Below are 7,803 nucleotides of genomic sequence, written 5' to 3'. Positions count from 1 at the left end.
GGCTCAGACTGATAGAGACCAGATCAGATTGATAGAGACCAGCACAGCCTGACAGAGACCAGCTCAGACTCAGAGACCAGCTCATACAGTATTTGAACGAGCTCTTGTTACATTATAGTCCTCCACGTCCGCTGTGTTCTCAAAACTCTGGCAAATTGATAATACCTACAATATAAAAGTCAACTGCGGGCGGCAGATCCTTTTCCTATTTAGTGCCTAAACTCTGGAAAAACCTACCTAACATTGTTCGGGAGGCAGACAGATGGTCAATGCAGTCACCCGGATCCAGTATGTATCCAGACCAGATGGTGGATCAGCACCTAGAAAGGACCTCTACAGCCCTGAAAGACTGCGGAGACCAGGACAACTAGATGAGCCCCAGGTCCCCTGTAAAGACCTTGTGTCAGACGACCACCAGGACCAGATCACAGGAACCAGTTGAGTCCTCTGCACAATCTGACTTTGCTGCAGCCTGGAATTAAACTGCTGGTTTCGTCTGGCCAGAGGAGAACTGGCCCCCCGACTAAGCCTGGTTTCTCCCAAGGTTTTTTCTCCATTCTGTCACCGATGGAGTTTTGGTTCCTTGCCGCTGTCTCCTTTGGCTTGCTTAGTTGGGGACACTTCATTTACAGCAATATTATTGACTTGATTGCAAATGATTGCACAGATACTATTTAAACTGAACTGAGCTGAATGATGACATCACTGAATTCAATGATGAACTGCCTTTAACTGTCATTTTGCATTATTGACACACTGTTTTCCTATTTAATGTTGTTCAGTTTCTTTGACACAATCTGTTTTATTTAAAGCGCTATATAAATAAAGGTGACTTGATCTGGGTTGAGAAGTTAGATGTCTACATTTATTTATTTATCAGAGGGGTTGGAGACGGGCTTCCTTATCTCCTCCCTCATCCCCTGATACAGTGTTCTCTTGGGGTACGGAAGCACGCTCCGCAGTTAAGTTAGAACATAGTGCTAAACCTCTCTTCTTCCAAGGAGGTTGATGTGGTCAGCACATTGATGCAGAAAAGACTGAGGCCACCCCAAATCTATGGCATATGAGGAGTTGGGGAAGGTTGTGACTTGTGCCATAGCCAGGTTAAACTTTGACTGGCCGGCGAGGAAGCAGGATATTCATCCTAACAGTTAACTGGATGGTCACTAATGCTTTGTTAATCACAACCTCAGGACCTACCAGTTTCCCTGGTCTCCACACCGAGGTGTTGAGATCATGGGTTAACCATTTTGAGTCCAGCTCTTCAGCCCTTATGTTGCTTTACTCTAACTTTAAGGGGCTGAATGAGTAGGGCTATAGGGCAATGCTTAAGGTGGGACTGAAGCGGTTTTGAAAGATTAGGCCTACACAGCAGACACAGGCTGCAGGGCAGGAGCAGCCCCTGCTGTGGGCCAGCTCCTCATATCAGTGCAGCATGAAGTCCTGATTCCAGCAGTTTCAGACTTCTGAGTGCAGGCCCCTCTGGGTTCACACCTCATTTTAGGGTGCCCATCTCTCCTTAGTGCCCTAGGGAGGCCAGTATGTTAACCCCACTACCTTTGGTGCTTCGGGGCAAAGGTTTGCTTTTAGGGATGAAGCTTATCAATATCGGGTTTCGCCAAGTGCGTGGATGCTGCTCTGGCTCCTCTGTGCTTCCAGGTCATGCACATATTCAATTATATCAACAACTGGTTGATACTAGCTCAGTCGGAGCAGATGGCAGTTCAGCATTAAGATGTCGTCCTCGCCCATATGGAAGAGCTGGGGTTAAGGCTAAATGCCAAGAAAGTGTGCTTTCTCCAGTACAGAGAACCACTTTTCTGGGCGTGGTGTGGGATTCAACAACGATGCAGGCACATCTGTCTCCTGTTCGTATCTATGGGACTCTCACAGCCGTAAGGAGAGTAAGAGAAGCCCAGTCACTTACTGTCAAACAGTTTCAGAGACTGTTAGGTCTGATGACAGCTTTGTCCAATGGCCTCCTGTACTTTGACCTTTCTAGTGGTGGCTCAGGAGCATGGAGTTTTCCTCTAGGGAACCCTGTTCGCATGATCAAGGTCACGCGGTGATACTTACACGCATTAGACCCTTGAAGGAAATCTTGATTCTTGTCACAAGGCCCAGTGTTGGGGGCTCCTTGTAGTCATGTAATGCTAACGATGGATGCTTCCCTCATGCCTGGGGAGAGGTCATGAGTGGCCACTCTGCCCAGGGTCTGTGGGAAGCCACCATCTCACAGTGGCTTCCCACAATGCCTAAGTGACCCATTTCGTTGAGTAGTTCCTTCATGACCAGATCACAGAGATCAGCAGGTAGTGCTAATTGATATGACTCACTTCCTTGCTCTTGCCTCTTCCTGAACAACACCCCGTTTATCAGCTCTAAGCGATTCCACTCCTTGAACCACAGACTTCATTCAGGGGACAGGGTCTTATAACAGGGCTTTACATTGGATTGAACTATTCCAATTTCTGGATCCACTCTCTGCCTTTTCCTTAAGTCTTGTTCAGACAAGTGGGAAATTTCTCCAGACCGGAAAGTATCTTCCTGCTGGAACGCAAGAGGTAAGGCCTCCACTCCAACTGCAAGAGATTCCACTAGAGTCACTGGTTGGTACAAGGAATTAGAGTCATCAGAGTGCTGACAAACTTGATGGCGGTCACAGATAGCTTTTATTGCTTCTGCTGAAACAATTGCTTGTGGGGTTTCTGTCAAGTGATGGTAAGCAAGTTGCCTGATACTTTCATTCTCTTTTCTCATTTCCAAATCATCAGGAACTTCCTCTTGTGGACGTCTCGACAATCCATCCGGATCCTGATTCCTACTTCCAGCCCGCTATTGGATTTTAAAGGTAAAAGTCGACAGACTCGACAGCCACCTGTAGCTGGTAGCATCCAGTTTTGCGGATGTTAAGATATATGTAAGCGGGTTACTATCAGTTACCACAGTGAAGTCAGCTCCATACAAGTAGTAATTGAATTTTGCAGTAACGGCCAACTTCAACGCCAAAAATTCTTGTGGGCTGGGTACATAGCTTCACTCCTGGTAAGTCCCCAGCTTGCAAATGCAATGACTCTCATCTGCCCATCTTGCTCTTGATACAGTGCTGCACCAAGGCCACAGGTACTGGCGCAGTGTTCAACACATATGGCAGCTTGGGGTTGGCAAATCCTAACATTGGTGCAGATGTAGGTTTTGCAATGACATGTTACCTGTTTCTGATGCAGAAAAGCTAGTTCATGCGTTCATGACCTTTAGACTATTGTAATGCACTGCTAGGTAGTTGTCCTGCATCCTCAATAAACAAGCTACAGGTAGTCCAAAATGCAGCGGCTAGAGTCATTACCAGGTCAAGAAAATATGATCAAAATACCCCAATTTTACAGTCTCTGCATTGGCTACCTATTAAGTTTCCGTATCAGTTACAAAATACAGGTCCTTCTCAACAAATTAGCATATTGTGATAAAAGTTCATTATTTTCCATAATGTAATGATAAAAATTAAAATTTCATATATTTTAAATTCATTGCACACCAACTGAAATATTTCAGGTCTTTTATTGTTTTAATACTGATGATTTTGGCATACAGCTCATGAAAACCCAAAATTCTCAAAAAATTAGCATATCATGAAAAGGTTCTGTAAACGATCTATTAACCTAATCATCTGAATCAATTAATTAACTCTAAACACCTGCAAAAGATTCCTGAGGCTTTTAAAAACTCCCAGCCTGGTTCATTACTCAAAACCGCAATCATGGGTAAGACTGCCGACCTGACTGCTGTCCAGAAGGCCATCATTGACACCCTCAAGCGAGAGGGTAAGACACAGAAAGAAATTTCTGAACGAATAGGCTGTTCCCAGAGTGCTGTATCAAGGCACCTCAGTGGGAAGTCTGTGGGAAGGAAAAAGTGTGGCAAAAAAACGCTGCACAACTAGAAGAGGTGACCGGACCCTGAGGAAGATTGTGGAGAAGGACCGATTCCAGAACTTGGGGGACCTGTGGAAGCAGTGGACTGAGTCTGGAGTAGAAACATCCAGAGCCACCGTGCACAGGCGTGTGCTTTTGAACCAGAAACAGCGGCAGAAGCGCCTGACCTGGGCTACAGAGAAGCAGCACTGGACTGCTGCTCAGTGGTCCAAAGTACTTTTTTCGGATGAAAGCAAATTTTGCATGTCATTGGGAAATCAAGGTGCCAGAGTCTGGAGGAAGACTGGGGAGAAGGAAATGCCAAAATGCCTGAAGTCCAGTGTCAAGTACCCACAGTCAGTGATGGTCTGGGGTGCTATGTCAGCTGCTGGTGTTGGTCCACTGTGTTTTATCAAGGGCAGGGTCAATGCAGCTAGCTATCAGGAGATTTTGGAGCACTTCATGCTTCCATCTGCTGAAAAGCTTTATGGAGATGAAGATTTCGTTTTTCAGCACGACCTGGCACCTGCTCACAGTGCCAAAACAACTGGAAAATGGTTTACTGACCATAGTATTACTGTGCTCAATTGGCCTGCCAACTCTCCTGACCTGAACCCCATAGAGAATCTGTGGGATATTGTGAAGAGAAAGTTGAGAGACGCAAGACCCAACACGCCGGATGAGCTTAAGGCCAGTATCGAAGCATCCTGGGCCTCCATAACACCTCAGCAGTGCCACAGGCTGATTGCCTCCATGCCACGCCGCATTGAAGCAGTCATTTCTGCAAAAGGATTCCCGACCAAGTATAGAGTGCATAACTGAACATAATTATTTGAAGGTTGACTTTTTTTTGTATTAAAAACACTTTTCTTTTATTGGTCGGATGAAATATGCTAATTTTTTGAGATAGGAATTTTGGGTTTTCATGAGCTGTATGCCAAAATCATCAGTATTAAAACAATAAAAGACCTGAAATATTTCAGTTGGTGTGCAATGAATCTAAAATATATGAAAGTTTAATTTTTATCATTACATTATGGAAAATAATGAACTTTTATCACAATATGCAAATTTTTTTAGAAGGACCTGTATTACTTACTTACTTATAAGGCCCTTAATGGCTTAGCTCCTGCATACCTAACTAGTCTTCTACCACGCTACAACCCATCAAGCTCCCTAAGGTCACAAAACGCTGGACTTTTGATAATACCTAGGATAGCAAAGTCCACTAAAGGACTTCCCATGGTAACTAGGATTTACACAAGCTCCAGTCTGGATCCAGAACACCTGAGAAGAGATGATGCCAACCCCTCAGAGGACCTCAGATAATGCTAACCCTGAAATAACATACAGAACTACCACATTTTGCTATAAGTTTGATTGCATAATTGCTGTTAATAGTGTTAATCGTCTGTTTGTTTACATCTTTTATTGATTTTTCCGAACATTTCTGCCGTATGCACATAAACTGACAGTCATCACTGATAAGCTACTACTAAATATTGTAGAAACTTAATTTTCTGTAAAGTTGCTTTGCAATGATTTGTATCGTAAAAAGCGCTAAACAAATAAAAACTAAATATAGATAATTTAAAGTGTCAAATGCATGCTGACACTCTTTGGACCATCGTTCTCCAAATTGTTCCTTTGGAACGTAGTACTGCTTGGTTTCATCCATCTTTTTTCTGCGATCCTTTTGCAGCGGAAGATATCCAACCGTAAGATCATTAAGAGGTTTCACGACCTTTGAATAATCCTGTACAAACCTCCTGTAGTAACCTGAAAATCCAAGGAAAGATATTAACTCCTTTAGATTCTTGGGTCTTAGCCAGGTTGTAAGGGCTTCTACTTTTGAAGGGTCGGTTTCCACTCCATTTTGGCATACAATGTGGCCCAAGTATCACAGATGTTAGACAGAACTTACACTTTTCTGGTGAAAGCTTTAATCCAAACTCTCTGAGTCTTTTAAGCACTTGTATCAATCTTGTCTCATGTTCCTCCAAAGTTTTGGAGAAAACTATGAGTTCATCAATGAACACAAGGACTTCCTTCCGGTTTAGGTCTCCCATACATCGCTCCACTAGCCGCTGAAACGTACTAGGTGCATTGGTGATTCCTTGCGGCATCCGGTTAAATTCCCAGAAACCTAGTGGGCATACAAAAGCAGTTTTCTGCTTATCAGACTCTTCCATCTCAATTTGGTAATAGCCTGACTTCAAGTCTAGGACTGAGAACCAACTCGATGTTTGAATGGTGTTTCATCACTAAGTTTTATCCTGTGCTTCACTTTATGAGTGTGACCATAGTCCAAATCATTCAATGCGAAGACATCAGGCATGGAGTTTAATAAGGATGTTATCTTTTCCTTCCACTCAGGTGATGGGGAGATTTCCAAAATTAATAGGGATCTTGGACTGATCTAGCTCCATCTTCTCATTTTCAGCACCATTCTTGGAAAACTCTTTACTTATTACTCTCTGTACAGCATGAGCTTCAGCGAGGACAGTCCTCGGAGGGATCATCAGGTCAGTTTGGGTTTAATTTTTTATCACCACTGGTAACTGCACTATACGTTGTCTTGCAGGTAAACTGTGCAGACTGCTTGCCACTAGAAGACCACCAGGTAAGGGAGATGAAATAAGTGAACCCACTGACACCCACTTCTCAAACTAAGGACCTTTCACTTGCACAATTCCATCTAGGACTACTGTACATCCTGGGGGCACAACTTCTGGTTGGTTTCCTTTCAACTATACACATCCCAATTTTCCAGTTGAAGCTTGTTGGTTCCTCTTCTCCAGTACATTTATGACACCTTGATAGCCAGAAATCTGAGCTTGAAGCTTTGGTACATCTTTCTTAAGTGCATCTACTTCAGACTTATCAGCATTGCTTTTTGACTTCTGTTTTTGACTTGAGTGATGTTGCACTTCATCCTTAGGCTCATCAGGTACATCGCTGCTGTAAACAGACTGTTGGTGAGTGGTCGTCCGAAACTTGACCGGAACAGGAGCATGCTTGTTTAAACCGAGATGTTTCCTCATTCTCTCCTTTTTTAGAGACAGCTTGTCTTCTGCAGTACGAATGAGTACTACAAGCTCAGCAAAAGAAGGGGGTGATATTTTCCTTCCATCCAGCTGCAGGTCGGCAATCAAGCTGTTGTCCCAGCAACCTCGGCAGAATTGCTTAAGAAGATAATGACTCCGTTCAGCCTCTGTGACACCACCACGCCTGATTGTGGCACTCAACATCATGTGCAGACGATGCAGGTAGGTTGAAGGTTTTTCTCCCTGGTCTTGCAGAGCACTAATGAACTTAACTAGCAGGTCATCTCCATCTTCCACTGAACAATATACAGATTCCAAAAGTTCTAAGCACTGTGCTGGTGAATAATCTGGACCAACATGCCTGACAACATCTGAGGCTGGGGGCAGCAGGCTGTCAAGTATTCTTCTAGTTTTGTGCAAGTCAGAAAGAGACACATCATTAAGTAGACAGTCAACGCTGACTCGCCAAGTATCAAAGTCTGGTTCAGTGCTCGGTCTTGGACTTCTTCCTGAGAAAGCTTTAAGACGGAAAGCATGAGAAGGAGTCATAGCATCACTTGTTTTCACTACATGCTCCATCACTACTCGCTGAATACCTGGAGGATTCAGAGCACTTGTAGGCAGGTTCAATGACATTGTATCAGCAACACTAATATCAAGGCTTCTCAGCTGGTAAGGTGACTTTACCGGTGTGCTCTCCTTGGCAGGGTTTTTGGGTTCTGGGATCACTTCTGCAGGAGTACCAGGTCTAGAGGGTTCGTCTGCTGAAAACTTCAAAACAGAGATCTTTTGCAGCTCAATTTGAAGAACATCCTGCAGAGACTTCCCACTGGCTTGAGCAATGG

Source organism: Cyprinus carpio, chromosome B23, assembly GCF_018340385.1.
Source record: "Cyprinus carpio isolate SPL01 chromosome B23, ASM1834038v1, whole genome shotgun sequence".
NCBI lineage: Eukaryota > Metazoa > Chordata > Actinopteri > Cypriniformes > Cyprinidae > Cyprinus > Cyprinus carpio.
Note: the sequence above shows the minus strand (reverse complement) of the source record.